Below are 19,565 nucleotides of genomic sequence, written 5' to 3'. Positions count from 1 at the left end.
ATCTTGATGTTGTGTGTCTTGTCTTTGTCTCTATGCTGCTGTAACTGCGAAATAATTTCCCTGCTGGGATGAATAAAGTCATTCTATTCTATTCTATTCTATGAACGTTTTTATAACTAACAAACTAGACATGAGTGACGATATAAACAAAACCCCCATTAGCCCCCCGACACACACACACCAAAGAGCCAGCTCAGGTTATAGCCCAAGTCTGTAGCTTGAAATTACAGCTCATTATCACCTCCCCATAGACAGACACACATTTTCACATTTTCTGACTCCTTACAGCCTTTTGAGGGTTTTAGCTGTTAACTCTCGTGTCCCTGGAAACAACTGGGATAAAAGAAATGTATCTAGTTTGGTCAAAAGGTGTGGAAAATGTTATTTTTGGTGTAACAAGCTCTAGTGACCTCTGTGTTGGTCAGAGAAACTCAAAGAAACTCAAAGTGTCCCCTTTAAGATGATACCAAAGATTATATTATAGACCTTTGACAAATGCCCATAGCATGAGCCTAAACCAGACATACACCAGTCTCAAGAAACAGAATTTGTCCAAAGGGGTCGTTCACTTCATGAGCTGATAACTATGACCCAGCTACCATTTTGGAAGGGCTATCATGCCAAAATACTAACTAGAGACATGTATATTTTAAAGAAATATTGATAGACTTTGCCACCCTGAAATGGACAAATAAATGGTCTGACACATGGACTACAGAGTGAACAGTCTGAAGGCAGCAGATGTTGCTCAGCTGGACAAGCCCAGACCATGACGCCACCGCTACCAACCCAGAACATGTCAGGGTGTGATGACCCTGACCCTGACCCTCCATTACAGTCTGGCTTCTTTCTGTCCCAGAGAAAGTAAAATGTTTGCAATTTGAAAATCTCGATGATTTCTGCATTCAGTGGGAGGAGCGGCACCGTCTGGCAGGAAGAGGAAGATAAAGACTTCCTGGATGGTCTCTTCCCATAGAGCAGGGGTCTCAAACTCCAGTCCTGGAGGGCCGCAGTCCTGCAACTTTTAGATGAGCCTCTGCTGCACCACCTGAATAGAATAATTAGGTCATTAAGGCTCTGGAGACCTGATCTACACCAGGAGGAGGTAATTAAGCCGTTTCTTTCCAGTGTTTTGTACCTGTGGCACATCTAAAAACTGTAGGTCTGCGGCCCTCGAGGACTGGAGTTTGAGACCCCTGGTTTAGATGGAGCTTGGATCGTTCCTGTGTGTGTGCCGCAGAAATCCTTCCTCTGGGCCCGCGCTCCGGAGACCAGGAAGGAGGTCCAGGTCCTAACCCGGACCCCGCTACCGTCCGTCCATCCATTTTCTTCCAGCCTCGTCCCACTGGGGTCAGAAGGGGTGCTGCTGCCTCTCCAGCTGTCAACGGGCAAGAGGCGGGGTCACCCTGGACGGGTCGCTGGTCCGTCGCAGGACCCCGCTACTCATGTTAGCAAAATAAAGACCTACAAGAGAAAGGGTTTGTTTAAATGAGCAGAAAGCTTTGATGGAGTTAAGACCCAGTGTGAGCAGCTCGGCTCGGTCCGTGACTCAACGTTTAAATAATCGTTTCAAACTGGTCATAATCTGATGCTGATGTGTCAAACCATCAAGTATTTTTTGGTTGTATAAGTTCACAAAACGATCAGCTTTCCTCATTTCAACGCAGCTTCGTGCTCAAATGATGACTCTGTTCTTGTGACTGAAACAAACCAAAGAAGTTAGTCTGGCTTTACTGGGAATGCTAGATGCTATCCCCTGTTCATCTCTTCCAATAAGCTAAAATATTAGCAACATTGTCGTACGTTTTACACAAAAACATAAAAAAGTTATCAACCTTTTTGAGAAGGAAAAAGCAGCTGGAAAGTGAGCGACGTTTAAATTTTAAACAGGTTTTGAATTTGGAGGAGCGATTCCTCTCAGCTGCAATAAGAACTTCTGTATTTGACCGTAAAACTCAGCCGATCCTGTTGATCCGACGTGGTTCTGCTCAATAAAAGCTGTTTTATGGCCCACATGGCGGCGCAGTAATAAAGTCCACTTTTAGACTTTTACAACTTGGATTCTGAGCAGAACTTGTAAAAGGAGCAGAAGTTTTCAGGCATCACATCACGACCATGGCTGCTGCTTCATCACTTCCACGTGTGGTTCCAACTCAGCCCGGTGCTGAGGGTGAGCGCCGGACCGGGTCAGAACCTGCTTCAAGGAGAGTTCTTGGACTGGACTGGGTTCTGTTTATATCATTTCTCCGTTTTTTATGGTTCCACTGGAGAACCCAGCCAGACTGTTTCCCATGGACCTTACCAAGCTCCGCCCACAACGACCCACGTGACCGCAAGTCTCACAAACAAAGCATCACGGCGCGTTAACATGACTGATTAGTGCGTCATTTCTAGCAGATTTTCACAATAAATCAGCTGCTACATGGACAGAGGAACTAACCAGTTCATGTCATCATCTGGGAGGAGGTTACTGGTTTCTCAGTCACAAGCTGGTTGCAAACCTGAGGCCAGCAGGTGTCAGTCAGTTATGGTAGATCTGAACTTTGACCTCAAAATGAGAAGCTACAGACTGATAGGAGGAACCAAAGAGCTCTGTAAAGGTAAAGGCAAATCTTCTGAAGTTGGGATATAATTAATTTAATTTCACATAATTACCACAGTAGAAGCCATTTGTTTGTTAAAATTTTATGAAATATATTTGATGTTTGTTGTGAATGACGTAAACTCACAAACTAACGAGGTAATTAGTCCAACGTTTAGAAACTACAGCGGCTGTAATGAGCCACAGCAAAGGTAAACAAAGGTAAAATAACCTGAACAGGTGATCAACTCAAAACCACTCCTACCTTTTTACTCTCTCTCTCTCTGCAGTTTAAGCACACCTGTTACCGTGGCAACCGCCTGCGCCCCGCAAGACGAGCAAAGATTACGTTAAAAACATAACATTCAGTTTGTTACGATATCAAGTTTCCAGGCTTGATATTTATTTCTCGATTATTAATCAGAGCTTCCCTGAACACAGCGATGGTTGACTGACTAGCTGTACTTGGTGCTAACGTGGCTAACAGGAGTAACAGTTTAGTCCAAAGCCTTTTCTGCTAAAATAAAATCTTTAGTGAATGTCAGATACAGACACATTGCATATTGATCTGTTTAGCTAACGTCAGACTGTGTAGCAGACAGGCTTCAAGGTGTACAAGTTGGATCAGTTCTGCCATTATGCTGTACTTAGCTAACGGGAAGCTAAGTGTGTTTGTGAGACGGCCACGCACGTGACCAGGTAGAATGGGCATCAGCCAATGAAAAGCGGCCTCTGTGGTAAGGTCCATTGACTGACACGCAGAGTAGCTCCACAACAAGCCCACTCCTGATTGGCTGACCAGTCCGCTGCAGACAGCTGGCCCAATCAGAACCTTGGGAATTTGCTGACCCAGTCCAGAAGGGAGACTGGATGAAAGATTCTTAGACATTTTGTTCCTGAGCTCAGCAAGAAACCCAATTCAGCAGAACCAGAGAGGGAACCGCCAGACATGGACGGTTCTGACCCGAGCAGCACGAGCCAAAACCCGAGCTGGGACCACAGCAACACCTGAGGACCAGATCCTGCTGGTTCTGGTCCAGAAAGCAGATGGACCTCAGTACCATCAGCGTCTGACTCTCCAGTTCAGTTCTGGACGAATCTTTGAGCTGCAGCTTGATGGAGTCTGGATGAGGGAGAGACTGATTGATCAGTGATTATCAGCATAACTGATTATAGCTTATTATTGTTACCAAAGGAAAAATGAAAACATGAAACTGACTGAAAACAGCAGAAGAGAAACTGGATGTTTATCAGGACAGGTGGAGACAGAGATCAGAACAGAGGAGGCAAAGTTAGAGAAAATATAGTAAACAGCAACACAACCCCCCACACACACACACACCCAACACACACACACACACACCCACAGACATTAATCTGGTGTTTCCTGGCAGCTCAAAGGCTTGGCAACAATAAAGTGATTAAAGACAGAAAAGCACCATGTTCCCACTGATTTAATGAGTTTGTGGCAAAGTGTGTGTGTGCGTGTGTGTGCGTGTGTGTGCATCAGGGTATTACCATCAGACAATACCACAGGACAAGATGAGACGTGTGAGAACCTTCCTGCACGCCGCCCTCTGACCTCCAGCCTGAGTGTTGAGGATGTTTTCACCATGGCTGCCTTGCAGCAGGAAGGTTTTGGATTTGAATCCCTGCCTGGTCCTGCTGTCTCCTCTGGTTCTGACACCACCAGCAAAACTGGGTCTGAGTTTAGGACTTTGTGTAGGCCTTATGGTCTTTAGCCAAAGACTAAAGAGAAATCCTCCAACACTAAAACCTGACGCCTCCATCTTGTTTCCATCTGGTGAAGAAGGAAGTTGCTCTCGGTGTCTTCAGAGGTTTTTGTGTCATTTCCTTCAGTGGTTCTTGGTGCAGCGCCCCCACAGGCCAGGAGGGGAACAGGTTGGTTTGACTAAGAGCACAGAGAAAGAGAACCACAGGAAATCCACACGATGGAGAGGTAGAGGTCAACGGCCTGAACTGATTCAGTCTGTGATAAAATCATCTATCTGATCACCAGGGGGTGATGTTCAGTAATTTCTAGTAAAATTTTCTTGATTCTAGGGTTTCCATGCAGATTTAGATCATCAGAAATGAATTATCTAATTTGGGGTTGAAAAGTATTGTTGCCTGGAAAATAGATTCTGGCCCTTTAAGAGCAGCTCCTGCAGGGTCCCCGAGGAGTGCCTTCCAATCATTAAGGCCCTTGTTCTGTTCGCTGCAGCTGAACTTTTCTAATTGCCCAAGTGACTGACCTGCTCCCCGCGTGCTAACAGCCGGAGCTAGCAGCCTGCTCCCCGCAGTGCGTGCTGAGGAGCTTCATGTCATGGCACTGCAGAAGGACAGCAGCACGTTGACTGGAGCAGCCAGAGCCACGTGTCTCTGGCCGCCGTAGCGTAGCGTGGTTCTGAAACACACTGGGCCGGCTCTGCTGTCCACTCTGGGTTTATCCCTTCTTAAGGTGGCGCTTTAGGTCAACCTGTGTTTTAGAAAATTCCTGCTCAATCCTGCTAAAGCTGCCAGATATCTTTAACAGCTACTACAGTAAATCTGCTTAGCATGCAGCAGGAACATTACGTTTGGAACAGTGACCACGAGGAGCGCTTTACTCCAAAACAACAACAGCGGCCAGGCGCCAGCGGCCAGCTGGCCTCTCCCTGATGCCCGCTCTAATCTGGCCGCCGCTGCTCCGTCGCTCGCTTCACAGCAGATTATCCCAAACGGAGACAAGTCACAGAACAACAAGGACGTTCAGGACGCTTCCTGCCGCAGACCAGAGCCCGTCCTCCAGGTCCTGCATGTCTTCACCTGGTCCAACTCACCTGGACCAGGTGAAGCATCATCAGCAGAACCTCAGCAGAACGCTGCTGAGGAAATGCATCTGGAAGCGAAGGACTGGAGCTGGACTCTGTGGTTAATAGCATGATGAACCAAACTGACAGTTTAAATGTAAGAATGGTCCTGGCCTGGAGTCAGGAGGTCTGAGGATCTGGAGGACGAAACAAGTTACAGGAAGAAGACGTGAGCCGGTAACAAGCGCATAACCTGACCTGGACTCTCATGTTAACCAAACTACAGAGCCGTCGAAGCAGCTGCTGCTGCAGCTAGCCATTTCTTTTTAAGGAGCTGCTGCCTCTAGGTTTTAAATCCTCATCCACATTTCAGGTGGAGGTTAGCTGCTGGAGACGGTGACCTGTTTGTCTAAATGTGCAGACCCTCCACATTTCTTCTTCTGTGGTAATTGTTCTGAGGAGGGCGGTGCGTACCTCTCATCATGACGTGCAGCGAGAGTCGGTCCTCCTGCACTAAACTAGTAATAAATTTATCAGCTTAAAGCACAGAAACGCAGAAAAACACCGAGAAGGACGGAAACCTTTTCACCTGCCATGATGTCCCAGACAGATTTCTTTCTTTCTCTTTAGCAGCAGATCCAGCTAAATGTCACCAACTCTGCTAATGAATCAGCTCCGATTCCACCAGCAGAGAAAAACAGAAACACTGCAGCTAGAAGCTGAATGTTATCTGTCCGCTACAACCAGAGCAATGAGAAAACCAAAGACAAACTGAGAATCAGTCGGATAACAAACTGATTTCTAAGTTCAGAGTATAATGTTCATAACTCAACATGAATGAATCGGATAATAATTCGGTTTTACTGAAGCCATGTCTTCTCTGCTCCTCCTGAGGCAAAACTGAACCGATGATTCCTGAATAAATACTGAAGCCAACCTCGGATAAGGCGAAGTCAGGAAGAGGGCAGCTGTTCCTGAAGCAAGGTGAGCAGATTAGCTCCTCAGACAGGTCATGACCTTTCTATCCACAGCACCACAGCAGCAGCGCGGCAGCGGAGTAAACACCGCCGCTCCAGGAAAACCCACCCCCTTTGGGACAGGAAGTCCTGTCTTGGACGCCGATTAGCTGTTGAGTAACGCTGCACTTCCTGCCATCATGGAGCAAAGTGACCCTGAGACGACTTTAAGGACGGTCCTAAAACAGGGACACCTTTAACACCAGCCTTACTGAGCGCCCTCTAAAGCCCCATCAAGTCATTAGCGCTAAATGAGATGATGGTGAGGAAGAGGAGGAAGAGGAGACCCTGTTACGTCTCAGTGATTACAATGTCAGTGATGGATAACATGCATGGTTCCAAGGATCTCTACATAGAAAACGTAGTGATGCAAAAAGGAGATGTGCATTATATGCGCTGCATCTGGGCGCCGCCTTGCGCGGGCGCCAACATGATGGCAGAATCTGGTCTTTTCTGAATGAAATGATATGAATAACAGAGGCACTCGCATTCAGTTAGCGTAGCTAGCTTTTCACTTAGCGTGACCATCTCTGCATATTTCCTGTTCTATATCATCAAATTTAATTGAAACAAACATTGTGGAGGATGGCGTCTCTGCACAGTTCAAAGGTTTTCAACATGTTTCAGGGTCATGTGACCATCCAGGAAGTCTTGTTGTTTCCGGCAGACATGCCAGTCATCAGCTCACCCTCCGTCAGATTCACACGTGAAATAATGAGGCTTAACCCTCCGCATGTTGTTTACTGCTGCTAACGGTTAAATGAGGCGCACACGGCCTGCCATTGTCCCGCTTCCTGTTTACTGAGGACATGTGATGTCCTGACAGCGTTTCAAACACATTGTGTCCATGCTGGAGGTCTCCGTGTCACGCCATCCTCTAATGAGAGGACGACTAGAGCAGCGGCACCTCCACTGCCACAAAGACCGCATTCTGCAGGATGTTGACTTTCTGCGGTGACCGATTGCTGACCGATAGCAGCGCTCACATGTTGGGCTGCATTATCTCCGAGTCCCGTTGAAGAAAACAGGTCAGAATGTTCGGCTTCTCTTCATGGGAGATGGACCCGTTTGTTCTGAGCTGCTGGTCCGTTTCAGGACTGCGTGTTGCCCACCAAGCTTCCCCAACAGCTTCTGATTGTTTCATAATGAAAACAAATACAGGAGGATTCAATGTCAGACCAGGAAACCTTTACCAACACAACTAGAGAAGAGAGTCCTGAACAAACTAACTTTGACCTCACAATGAAAGAACATGACAGACGATGATGAAGATCATGATCAAGGTGTTCTCTGTAACTTCAGGCTCAGATCCAAACCTGGTTTTCCAACAACCTGAAATGTCCTGACGAGTTTCGCTGTTTCAGATCAAACTCAGCCTTCAACATCAGCCGTCGGCCTGAACGCTCTGCTGCTCCTAGACGGGCCGTCTCCTGCTAGTTTGAGTCTCGCATTATCTGAAGGTGTTTCTAGCATCTGTGGAGAAAAACTCAGCTCCTACTGGTGGTGGTGAACCCCAGGGGTCCATCCTGGGCCCTGTTGTGGTTTCACTGTGCTTGATGGTTCCTTTTGTTGATGAAACTGTGTGATGGCGAGCCACACCGGGTCAGATCCACACCTCAGCATAAGTTGCTTTTCACTTTAGTTTGCTTTGCAGTTATTTAAGTATTCCTTATTATATTATTTTCTAACACCTTACAATGTTTATATGGAGTACACACATGTTAACACTGCAAGGTCAAAATTCAGTTCTGTTGTATTGAGTTAGCTGGAGTTTGGCTCCCCCTCAAAGGGCCGAGGTTCCTGAAGTGCCGCTGATGGCCTCATCGATCAACCACATGCTTCATGCTGAGGGTGTTTGAGGATTTATTTCATTGGTTTGGGTTAGTTTTCAGGTGGCAGCCATTTTGTTTTCCCCTATTGTGTCAACATGGTTTAGCTAAGGCAGGATTTAAACGCCCTTATGTGTCATTTCAGGTGAGGTCAGTCTGTCTTTGAGTTTAGTCTTTTATTGGCATGTCCGCCTCATTGTTATGTGAATCGTTGTTCATACTTTGGGGTAAATAAAAACCCACTTTTTTTTAATTCAACCCATGTTCTGCATTCTGTACTGTTTGGTCCCTGACAAACTAAATTAATTGTCCTTCTCATTGGAAGTGTCTGCCCACTGCTGGCTAGCCGCGGCTGCGTCGGTTCCTGCTGTAGCAGGATGTAGGTCAGAGCGCCCAGGGCAGCTGAGGCTACTATGCAGTAGCTCAGCACCATCAGAGGGGAACGACTGAAGCTTTGGAGTCCTCTGGACTTGATGTGCTATACCAGTCCAATTAGCATTTAACATTTAGCATTATGTCTGGTAGGACAGGTGGGTGGATCCTCCTGCTGCGGTTCCCCTGACCTTCCCCTGACCTTCCCTGGTCCCAGCAGACTCCGTCAGTTGCCTCCATGTTTTACTGTGAAACGTTTAAAGGCCAGAGAGCCAATTATCTGAGTGAGTGTCTGGACCTGCGTGACCCGAGGAGCCGCGGCGTCTTCCAGCCAGATGTGCAGCTAAAGACTCTGGAACAAGCTGCCTCTTCGCACTTATTGCCCTTTTACTCACATTGCCTTTTATCTGCTTTATTTCCTTAATTTCATTGCTTTGTGTTCTTTCCTGCTTGATTTTGATGACCTTGTAAAGCGCTGTGGTTAACGTTGTGGTTTTGAAATGTGTACTTTGTTCCAGAGCCGTTTGGTTCAGCTGAGAAAAATCTGCAGCAGATGAAGCCGTCAGAGTTGCAGGACATCTGGAAAACTTTGGTTCCTTTGGGTTCACATGGCTGCGGCTCTCTGGCCCGAGGAGCCGGGAGTAATCTGGACTGAAACGGGATTATTCTCCAGGCGGCTTCTTTCAGCCAGGAACCAGAAAGTCTGCTGGAAAGGTCAGAGGTTAAGCTGAACCTGCTGGGAAGGTCGATGGCTGATGAGATGTTCTCCTCTCTGGATACTGATGGACACCACATGGTTTGGAGATGACCTTTGACCCTTCCCTGGAGAGCCTCAGTTGTCCTAAAGCTCACCTAGATAAAATGGAAACTGTTGCTGGCGACAGCCAGGCCGCAGACCTGATGATGTCATGAAGCGGTCCAGCTCATTTTCCAGTAAACACCACCAGCTGCTCCCAGCTCCGGGTTTTCCCAGAATCCTGCTGGTTCTGGTTCTGGTTGGCCTGTGTGACACACTGACCTAAATCTGCAGCTCCTTTGTTCTCTGGAGCCGCTTTGTTCTGGTGCTCTGCAGGTGGTCACATGACCCCTGCCCGCTCCGGTTCCGGTCGGGTCCGTTTCATCACAGCGGCTTGTGGAGGCAGAGGACAAGACGGGAGCCACGGTGCGCTGCCATGGGCCGGCTCTGATCCAGACCCATCAGAACCTCTGTAGAACCTCCATCCAGCCCAGAGGACAGCCTGTTCTAATCAGAGAGGCTGAGCATGGAGCATTCATGAGGTGGTAGAGGTGGCATCATGCTGTGGGCCTGGATCCCCACCCCTTCTCTGATAATCCAGAAAAGTCCAGCAGGGATTTCAGAGCCTCTGCATTCAGGTACAGGTACAACCGCACAACAAACACGCAGCAAAACCACAACAAACGCACAACAAACACGCAACAAAACCACAACAAACGCGCAACAAACGCGCAGCAAAACCACAACAAACACACAACAAACGCGCAGCAAAACCACAACAAACGCACAACAAACACGCAACAAAACCACAACAAACACGCAACAAAACCACAACAAACGCACAACAAACACGCAACAAAACCACAACAAACGCACAACAAACGCGCAGCAAAACCACAACAAACACGCAACAAAACCACAACAAACGCACAACAAACACGCAACAAAACCACAACAAACGCGCAACAAACGCGCAGCAAAACCACAACAAACGCACAACAAACACGCAACAAAACCACAACAAACGCGCAACAAACACGCAGCAAAACCACAACAAACGCGCAACAAACGCGCAGCAAAACCACAACAAACGCACAACAAACACGCAACAAAACCACAACAAACGCGCAACAAACGCGCAGCAAAACCACAACAAACGCACAACAAACACGCAACAAAACCACAACAAACGCGCAACAAACACGCAGCAAAACCACAACAAACGCGCAACAAACGCGCAGCAAAACCACAACAAACGCGCAACAAACGCGCAGCAAAACCACAACAAACGCGCAACAAACGCGCAGCAAAACCACAACAAACACGCAACAAAACCACAACAAACGCGCAGCAAAACCACAACAAACACGCAGCAAACGCATAACAAACGCGCAACAAACGCGCAGCAAAACCACAACAAACGCGCAACAAACGCGCAGCAAAACCACAACAAACGCGCAACAAACGCGCAGCAAAACCACAACAAACACGCAACAAAACCACAACAAACGCGCAGCAAAACCACAACAAACACGCAGCAAACGCATAACAAAGGCGCAAAAAACAAGTAGCAAACGCGCAACAAACGCACAACAAACGCATAAGAAACCCGCAAAAAACAAGTAGCAAAACCACAACAAACATGCAACAAAGGCGCAAAAAACAAGTAGCAAACGCGCAACAAATGCACAACAAACATGCAGCAAAACACGCAACAAACGCACAACAAACGCATAACAAAGGCGCAACAAACGCGCAGCAAAAGTGCAACAAACATCCTGTCTCTGTCTCAGAGGTTAGACCTGGTTTTGGGGTCCAGAGCTGTAAATCTGAGCCTCCACTGTAACAGTTCCTGCTGAAGGACTGGGACAGATGTTTTCCATGTGAGGATGATTTAAGACACTTTCTGCGTTCAGTTACATCAGATGTCGTCCAGTTATCAGTGGGACAGATGTTTCCACTGATGGGAGAATTTTAATGGCTCTCTTATGGCTTACAGACCGCGGCGGGTCGGAGCTGGCTGCGTTCGGGTCTCTTGTTCTCTGCTTGTTTTTCCTTCTGGTTTTCCTCGTGTTTCTGCGCTGCCAGCTTGTTAATCTGCATCATGTGGACTCCGCTCAGATCTCTCTGAAAAAAGCAGCAGGAACGTTTTGGACGCTGCTTCTTCCCTCTGAGCAGAACTTTAAACGCAAACTGAGCTGAGCAGAACATGAAGAACCTGATCAAAGAGCAAACAGCCTTTCAGCAAGAGTCTGATATTGCCTTCATGTTGGACATGTCCTACATGTTATGTCCAGCTTGGTTCCAAACAAATCTCATCTCATCAGTGACTCAGTTCATTTAAATTTTCCAGACACCCGAGTGAAGTTGGCCTAGACCTTCTTCAAATCAGACAAAATTGGTGTCAAACGTTTGAGCTGTTCTGACCTTTGATGACCTCTAGAAACACAAACCAGCACAAACATAGTTGAGTGAATTGACACCCATTTTGTTTGATTTGAAGAACGTGGGGGGGCTAGTTGACCTTTTGACCTTTAACATTTCATGAATATCTTCAAAGCCAAAGCAGCACAAATGTTTGACACCAATTTTGTCTGATTTGAAGAAGGTGGGGGGCAACTTCACTCAGGTCCTCCAGACATTTTAGTTAGTGTGACTGCAGGCGCCTCGTTTTTACTCGCGAGTCTAACAAGACGGCAAACCCAAACTTTGTCGTCGTTTGGGTTCCTACTGGTATTTGCTGGGTGGTGGTGGAGGAGTTCGCCCTGTAATCGGCGGGTTGCAATCTCCAGCAACTTGCGTTGCACTTTTTTCCCGTTATAATGTGAAGTTCAGGGACTGAACATGGCATTGTAAAATCCAAGCAATAACGTCACTTACTGATTCCGTGCGTCTGTTACCCGTCACCTAGCGTACATTTACTAGCGTACATTTACTAGAGTACATTTACTAGCGTACATTTACTAGCGTACATTTACTAGCGTACATTTACTAGAGTACATTTACTAGAGTACATTTACTAGAGTACATTTACTAGCGTACATTTGCTAGCGTACATTTGCTAGCGTACATTTACTAGAGTACATTTACTAGCGTACATTTACTAGAGTACATTTGCTAGAGTACATTTACTAGCGTACATTTACTAGCGTACATTTACTAGAGTACATTTACTAGCGTACATTTACTAGAGTACATTTACTAGCGTACATTTACTAGAGTACATTTGCTAGAGTACATTTACTAGCGTACATTTACTAGCGTACATTTACTAGAGTACATTTACTAGCGTACATTTGCTAGAGTACATTTACTAGCGTACATTTACTAGAGTACATTTACTTGCGTACATTTACTAGCGTACATTTACTAGAGTACATTTACTAGCGTACATTTACTAGCGTACATTTACTAGAGTACATTTACTAGCGTACATTTACTAGAGTACATTTACTAGCGTACATTTACTAGCGTACATTTACTAGCGTACATTTACTAGCGTACATTTACTAGCGTACATTTTTGTCTGTGTATTTGTACTTTTACTTTCTCCACCACTGTTGTTCCCAATATAAATAAATTTGTGATTTATTGCACTTTTCTTTAATTTTTGTGTATTTTTAAGAGAAATATTTCAGTCTGTAGCATTAGTGTATTAACACAGCTTGTGTAATGAAATAAAAATAATTTACTCTTAAAAGAAATTTCACTCTGTCTTTGAGGTCTGTAGCTGAGTTTACATATCAAACTGTAATAAATATTTTTTTCTGGAAATATGGTAAAAAAAAAAAAAAAATAGCTAACGTTTGAGAATGACTGATTTATCAAAGTTTGTCTTTACAATAAAATGTCAAAAAAATAACATTTCTTCATATCTTGAAACATTAAATGCTTTAATGTACATTAAATTATGGAATCATGTAAATATGTTCTTTAATAAAACACTGTAAAAGTGTGTCTGTTTATCAATGTCAATATAAAAATGATCAGAATCATTTCTATCAAATTAAAACATTGTGCTCTTTATTCAGAAATCCCCCAAAACAAAAATAAATAATCCTATCAAAAGTTAGAAACTCTGATTTTAGTCATTTCTCTGATTACCAAATATATCAGCGTGTGAGAGAAAATGTGTCGTTGACAGGAATTAACTTAAAATACTTTGTAGAACGGCACTTTATGAAGTTCGGTCCAGTTACTTGTGTAAGTTTACCGGAAAATTCAACATGGCGGACGCTGTGAGGTATCGCAGCAACGGGCCGACCCGCTCCATCTGTCTATGCCTGGAGCTCAGGGAGATCAGCTGATCCAGAGGAGCAGCAGTGCATTCTGGGTAGGAGATCAGCTGGATAGGCCTGGAAGACGGACCGGTGCCGAGGGTTCTGATGTCAGCATGCGAGTCCGGCAGAACCCAAACAGTTGGACATTCTCCATCAGGAGGCAGAACGACTGCCTTTCATCAGGCTGACCTTTGACCTCTGAGGCTGTGAAATGTTTCCTGGACAGTAATTAGATCAAAAGCTGCATTAGGTCACGATGTTCCTCTGTGTCCTGGTGCGGATCAGGACCCGAGCGCAGCCGGTTCCAGGCACAGAATGTGGCGCTGCCGGCTGTTTGTTTTGGTGGACATGCTTCCAGATTTCACAGAGGACACGACCCGATTCTCACCGCAGAGAGAGCGTTGATCTGAGAGGGGCCCCGAGGGGAGGCGGGCCCCGGCCCTCCCCCATTATGTCATTCCAGGACAGGCCTGGGCTTCTGTCCGCGACAGACTGATGCTCCATGTCTGTTGGCCAGATTAACCCTTCCACTTCCTGCTGACCTTCAGGGCGGCTCCCAGAACCGCCGACCGTCTGAACACAGGAACAGGTCCAACCTAACAGGATGTGTTTGCTGAACTCAGTCACGTCCAGAAGCCGGTCTTCTGCACGCGCATCTGCTAACCTGGAACTTGACCGATGATCTCTGGAGTCTCGTCAGGATCCTACATTTTTATTCATCTCTTGTCTTCAATTGGAGAATAAAATATGTTGATTTTTTTAAATGTAAAAACTTGATTAAAAATGTTATTCAAATTAATTTCAGGGTCTTTAAATTAATCACAATTAATCAAAACCTATATTGACAAAATCAGCAACATTTTTAATTAAAAAATCTTTTAGCTGCTAAATTATGGAATAAATATCCGCCAGATATTTATAGTTTTTAATCTTCAGCTTCTCCGTCAGATTGGAACAAAGTTCATCTTTCCAGAGTTTCTTTGATTCAACTTCTTTTGAAATGTGGATGCTATTGTTAGCATTAGCTGCTACATGTTAGCATTGAGACACTATTTTAGGCTAGCATAGCTTCACTGATAGGCTAACTGCTTTTAGCTCAACTTGAACACAATAGTGAAGCTTCCATTGCTACCGTTAGTGATGTAGCTGTGCATCAGATTTACAGACCTACCGGAAACACGTGAAAACAAAGGTTCCACCTTGAGACTTTAGTATGTGAAAAATAAAAGTAATTGCAAAACTTTAACGTTAAAATCTATGGAATTAGTTAATTGCAAGTAATGTGTAAAGGTTTTTAATTTTTATATTTTTGAGGGTTAAGATGTTTTTGAATCTGAAGTTCTGATTGTCCTTGAAAGCCAAGAGGTTTCAGGCTGATGACGTTTAGATCAAGCTGTGCTGAGTGGCTCTGTGTGATGATGATGATGAAGATGAAACAGGCTGTCCCGTTCTGACCGGCGCTCCTGGTGTTTCTGTGTCGAGCTGTTTTCCAGCAGCAGAACCAAACTGGATGAATCAGTTTGACCTGGAAACAAAAAACCACCAGCTGAGGAAGAGGAGGAGGAAGATCAGGCGGAACCTTTCAGGTTGGAAAGTAAAACTTCAGAAAAATCAAAATGATATTTCTTATGAGCTGCATAAGAAATCCTTTCCTCAACACTACATCCCAAAATAATCCAGCACAGATTATTCTACATTCCCTGGTTTCCCTTCTGGAGATCCGGTTCGTCCTCAGCAGCGCCGCACCGCCGTCTATCTGAGCTGCGTTCAGAAACCTAACAGCTGCAGCGTGGCGCGGCTGCTAGCAAGAAGGTCCTGGGTTCAAATCCCCGCCATGCAGCAGTGTGTGTCTTTACATCGACGTGTGATTCTCTCTCTCTGGTTCTGCGGGTGAAACAATCCCCAGTAAACACACAAACTCCATAAGGATGGATGTTTGTTGATGTCCGTGTCTCTCAAGAGGATCTCCATGGAAACCGCCTCAGTCTGGTCATCTGCTACTTCCTGTTTGTGGTCCCAGCGTCCTTCCTGTCAGCTTCAGAGTCTGACCTGATCAGGCTGTGATCCGGGTTCTGGTCTGAACTGGACGTTTTCCATGACAGCTGCTGATATTTAAGCCTCCAGTTCAAACCAGTAAAACTTGAAACACCAGCAGGAAGTAACCAGCCCAGATAACGGCGCAGTCTGTCCCTTGGCCAGAAGGAAACTTCTCTTCCTGTTTCAATAAAGTTATATCTGGGTGAACATCCTGTCTGCAGCTTGCTTCTTGAGTTTCTATCTCCCTCCATGACGCCGCAGGTCTTCACCAGGCAGAATCCCTCCTTGGTTTGACCCAAATATCTCCGATCCTGTAATCCTGAAGTTATTCCTTGTCTCTGCTCCTTCTCATCACATCTTCCCAAGTCATGAAGCTGCTGCTCTCCCTTCATCATGTTGAGGAGACCATGGCGACTCTGCTCCGGTTTCGTCTGGATTCATGAAGCTGCAGCCTCTCATGATCAGGTGAAGGATGAAGCTCAGACTCTGTTTCCATGTTTCTCTTGTTTCTAAAAACTTCCAGTTTATTTTGAGGTCCAGCTGAGAAGTTTGGGGAGAATGTGGAGCTCATTCTAAAGGTTAGCGGCTCTTTGTGTTGAAAACCCTGTTTTCCTTTGGGGATTAAGACACGTTTAAGGTCGGGGTTAAACTCTGATCCTGCAGAGCTGTTTCCTTCCCTCAGACCTGGAGGCCCACAGCATGCTGGATCCACCGCAGGGACCGGGTCGGCTTCTCCTCTGGGAGTCGGCAGGTTGCATGTAATCTGTTGCACATCCCGCCCAGGCCGGGCTTTCTCCTGAGCTAAAGCTGATCTGGGACACGTGAGGACCGGACGGGATGCGTGTGAAACGCTGCTGGGATTAGGGGAAAAGGTTAGACCTGCTCTGGGAGGCGGCAGGTGATCGAGTCAGGCAGGGGAAGATAGGCGACGTTGTGCCAACCAGATGCCGACGGCAGCAGCAGGCCTGAAGGAAACGGTGCAGAACTCCTTCCCTGATCCGGGCTGTTCTCTGACTCAGGTCTGTTTGTTTGACTGAAACCTGAGTCAGATGAACAAGCGGGAACAAATCATTGAGCCGTGAAGGTTCTCTCAAGTCAAAGATAAATAAACAGACAGAAAAACCTGTTTTGATGCCGAGGACATTCCGTTCCCAATCCTGAAGTCGATGCAGGATCACTGCAGTCGGGCTGTATCGGGTCCAATGAGGACACGTTTGGAAGGAAAAGACATTATTCCAGATTGGAGCTGTATTTTATCCTTTATATCATTTCCATTCCTTCTACTGCCTGCAGCCGATCCCAGCAGGTTGAGAAGGAGACGGATAGGAACGGTGTAGTTCTTTCTCTGCATGGCAGAACTTCATCCTGCTGTGAACTTTGACCCATCAGGCGGTTCTGATTCCAGAACCAGCTGGTAGAACCTGCAGGTCAGAGGTCGGTCCAGAGAGCCTTCATCTGCCTCCCAGACATTCAGTCACATTTCACTGATGAATCAAAGTTTGCCTTGTGTAATTATTAATGATGTTGTTGCGCAACACGCCCCCCCTCCTTTCTGTCTCTACTCTCTCACTCTCGTACTTCCTCTTCTGAGAGGGGAGATGTGCTACCAGCTCTCCGTCTAACAGGTACGTTGAGTTTCCTAAATCTGCTGGGATTTACCCTGTCCAGAACTGAAGTAAACTCTGTTTAAGCTGGTTTCGAGAAACGATTCGCCTGGTTATCTGACGGCCTACATCCAGGTGTCCCACCCTTCTTCCCCCTGTGAATTAGCCAGACTGAGCAGCCTACAGCCAACTAGTTTCACAGAGCACACCTGTTAACGGTCGCTCGTTCTCTATTTTGCAACTTGCATTTGTTATTGAACCAGGTAGGTTTTAGTAACTCGGTCGAGTCCCAAGGATGTTGTTTTAAATATGGGCTACCAGCAACCTAAAAACATTTTCCACCTCTTCCTCTCCAGAATCAAACATCACAGCTATTTTACAACCATCAAAGAACTTTAAGGTGACTCATTAACTGAATGTCCACAACATCTTTTAGATTTTCTTTATGCTAAATATTTTATTAGTAAGGCATTTTTGCAAGGGTCAGTACAGCTTAATTCAGTAGCAGAAATAATCAAATAAGTAAAATCAGTCATCTAGTCTATCTTTCCCTACTGCTGACACTGAGAACTAAAAAAGGGAACCTTTGAGAGAGACGGACGGAGTTTGGCGTTTCGAACCCCAGACCTGGCACGATGATGAAGAAGGTGTTGCAACAGGAGGAAGATGTTGATCGATGAAGGCAGGGATCTCTGTAGGTCTGATGAGCTTCTTCTCCGCATGGATGGTGAGGTCACACAGGACTTGGTGCTGGCAGGAAAAAAGGCACCAGTTCTTCTTCCTTGTCTTTGTCTTCATCTTTGTCTTTGGGGTCAGAACCCAGCCGATGAGAGAAGTGCGATTCGAAGCCACAGATTGTGGGCCAGACGGGTTGGTCTCCATGTGCAGGACAGTCTCCGGCTCCGTGGCCCCGGCTCTTCTTCAGCTGCAGAGTTCTTTGTCCATCTCGATCTTGGCTCGAAGCTGCCCGGAGGATCCAACGAACGGTTCCTCTTTTGCACCCACCTTATATAGGGTTTATCTGTCTGCTTAGACAGATGATCTCATATCCGTCACTGTCTTAAGAGACATCATGTCATGATGTCTGTGCCAATGTCTCAGGGCTGCTCAACCTCCTATGTCCATTGCCTGCACAACCTTTCACCTACTCTCTACCTCCAACATATCAGTGATGTTTAATTGCAGTTACACCTTTTTACACCATTTCAAGTTTAATGTCAAAATCACATTTATATCACATTTATTTTCTTTAGCTTCTCTGATCTATCATTCATTTATGATTTTATAACCATAACTTATTAGTTACTCTTATTATGATCTTAATGTGAGTTATTACAGATGTTTTTCTGAAAAGAAACCAAGAATAATCTATTATTCTAATTATTTACTACCAAAGTTACAGTTACTTGTTTTTCTTGTAGTTCTCACAAATATAAGTGTAAGTATTATTACAAGTAAATCAATATTAATATAAGTATTTTACTTTGAATCTTATCAAATTACTCAAAATGTTTAGATTTAATTTTTTAAAACTTTCATGCTTTAAAATAGTCTCAGCTATTTTTATAAATCTGCAGGCTGGAAACTTCCTCTTTTTCCAGGAAACCTGCTTTTCCTGTTTAATGACTCTCTCTGACTGACTATGATTTCTTATGATTAGATAGAAAAAAGTAGAATTAAAGCAAAGTTTGCATGAGACAAAAACAACACACACAACCAGATTTATTTTATTGACACTTAAGTCTAATGTTGGGCCTTGATGTCACTTGAGTGATTCATTTTAAAGATAACTTTATTTATTATTACTGTTAAACTAAAATCTCCAGCATGGGGAAGTGGGATGAGCTCGGATTTTCTTGACAATGATCGTTAGCAATTTATTATTGTTAACGAATATTTTAGTAATTGAGAGTTCTGTCGATTATTTTTACGATTAATCTGATAAAAAAACAGATAAAATAAAATATTGGTAAATCTAACATAACAGCAGAGTTACTATCGCATATCAACATCAGTCCAATTTTTCATATTTGAGCTTTCCTAGCAATAACTTTTGTGTAGTTTAGAAAATTAACCTGTAACATTAACAGCTCACTTTCAAAGTTTATCTGTAGAAAAGTTATATAAGAATCTGAAATTATATTCAATTTAATAATAAAGAGGCAGACTCACAAATATGCTTGTAAAATAAGTCTCCCCTCCGTCTCGCTCTGAACCAGCAGCTCCAGGAGGAGAAGAGCTGCCGACTCCAACCCACTGCTTACCGGGCCCCACAAACCCAGACATGATCATCGGTCCATGAAATCCTCGTTATGCTG

General features: G+C 45.1%; 1 long non-coding RNA gene across 1 annotated transcript in view; it reads right to left on the bottom strand.

Moving 5' to 3' along the window:
• Window positions 1-1,006: 1,006 nt before the first annotated feature.
• The window catches only part of LOC114142820 (uncharacterized), a 21,622-nt gene continuing 3,063 nt past the window's right edge, over window positions 1,007-19,565 (bottom strand). The window contains exons 2-3 of the long non-coding RNA XR_003595110.1: window positions 1,139-1,464; window positions 1,007-1,048 (exon numbers count right to left, since the gene is read on the bottom strand). This is a non-coding gene — a long non-coding RNA (uncharacterized LOC114142820). The remainder of the gene's footprint in view (window positions 1,049-1,138; window positions 1,465-19,565) is intronic.

The sequence above is a fragment of the Xiphophorus couchianus genome, chromosome 4, assembly GCF_001444195.1.
Source record: "Xiphophorus couchianus chromosome 4, X_couchianus-1.0, whole genome shotgun sequence".
NCBI classification, from domain to species: domain Eukaryota; kingdom Metazoa; phylum Chordata; class Actinopteri; order Cyprinodontiformes; family Poeciliidae; genus Xiphophorus; species Xiphophorus couchianus.
This window is presented reverse-complemented; position numbering and strand designations above follow the sequence as displayed.